General features: G+C 40.1%; 1 non-coding gene across 1 annotated transcript; it reads left to right on the top strand.

Moving 5' to 3' along the window:
* Positions 1 to 251: 251 nt before the first annotated feature.
* LOC127133202 (small nucleolar RNA R71) lies at positions 252 to 358 on the top strand. Its single transcript, XR_007807193.1, has one exon. It is a non-coding gene; the product is annotated as a small nucleolar RNA R71 (small nucleolar RNA).
* The last annotated feature ends 1156 nt before the right edge of the window (positions 359 to 1514 follow it).

Here is a 1514-nt window from a genome sequence, read left to right as displayed (position 1 = left end):
CCAGAGCATCCACTTTTGCATTAACATGATCAAGGCTACTTATCTCGTACATGCCACTTTTCGTTTGAGGTTTTTCTACCATTGTTCGGTCGCTTCGCCACTGATAATGGTTTTGGGCCATGCTCTCGATAAGTTGATAAGCATCGGCATAAGGTTTATCCATAAGCGCACCACCTGCGGCGGCGTCTATTGTTAACCTTGTGTTGTATAAGAGACCATTATAGAAGGTATGAATTAATAACCAGTCCTCTAAACCATGGTGTGGACAAAGTCTCATCATGTCTTTGTATCTTTCCCATGCTTCGAAAAGAGACTCGTTATCTTTCTGTTTAAATCCATTTATCTGGGCTCTCAACATAGCTGTTTTGCTTGGAGGAAAATATCGGGCAAGAAAGACTTTCTTCAACTCATTCCATGTGGTGACTGAGTTGGAAGGAAGAGACTGAAGCCATCTTCTAGCTTTATCTCTTAACGAGAAGGGAAAAAGACGAAGTCGAATCGCCTCTGAAGTGACACCATTAGCTTTAACAGTATCAGCGTAGTGGACAAATACGGATAAATGAAGGTTTGGATCCTCGGTAGGATTTCCAGAGAATTGATTCTGTTGCACTGCTTGTAACAGTGAAGGTTTAAGTTCGAAGTTGTTTGCTTCGATTGCGGGTGGAGCAATACTCGAATGCGGCTCATCTTGCGATGGAGCGGCGTAATCTCGAAGAGCACGAGCTGGTTCTGCCATCTCGGGTATCGGCGAATGAAGAAGATTTTTGAGGTCGGGCACTTCGATAGGAGGGAGATTGTTTGCAGGACGATATTCCCGATTTCGTCGTAAGACTCGGAGATATAGTGCAATGTCGTTGATTCGTAAGTAAAACGGCTCGCCTTGTGAGCGAGTGTGTGGCATACAAATCAACGAAAGAAAGAAAAAAATTGCCTTAGTCTCTACAGCGTAACAGAAGGGTTACGATATCGACTAAATAAAAGTCCCCGGCAACGGCGCCAAAAACTTGATCGTGACTTTATAAGTCCATTGGGGTACTAACTGCAAGTGCACAGTTCTATCGCGTACTTTTAAAAGATATCGATCCCACAGGGACTTATGAATCGATATACCGTTTTTCTAAGGTTACTTCGCAAAGCTAAGGTGGATGATACTTTGATGATTAGGGGGAAAAGTAAAACTAAATATTGGATCTAATTTAAATATCAATTAAGCAGATATCGGTATGTAGTTCGTCGTAATTAGGGAATCAAATCTTCGTTGGTTTCTTGGTTTTTTAAAATAAATCTTTTCAGTAGACACTATTGATTTAAAAGTCTTATCTCAAACTCTCGCTCTGTTGAATAGACTATGACTTTATGTTAACGTAGCTGTCACTTATTAGTTAAGTCCAAAATCACTTTTTGAAAACAACAGAATCTATAGAAACTCTTTTCATTAAAATAATAACCGTTTAAACACCCTCGTCTCAAACTCTCGCTCTATTGACTTAGATTATATAATTAAGCTTAAATGC

This window comes from Lathyrus oleraceus, chromosome 3 (genome assembly GCF_024323335.1).
Source record: "Lathyrus oleraceus cultivar Zhongwan6 chromosome 3, CAAS_Psat_ZW6_1.0, whole genome shotgun sequence".
Lineage (NCBI taxonomy): Eukaryota > Viridiplantae > Streptophyta > Magnoliopsida > Fabales > Fabaceae > Lathyrus > Lathyrus oleraceus.
This window is presented reverse-complemented; position numbering and strand designations above follow the sequence as displayed.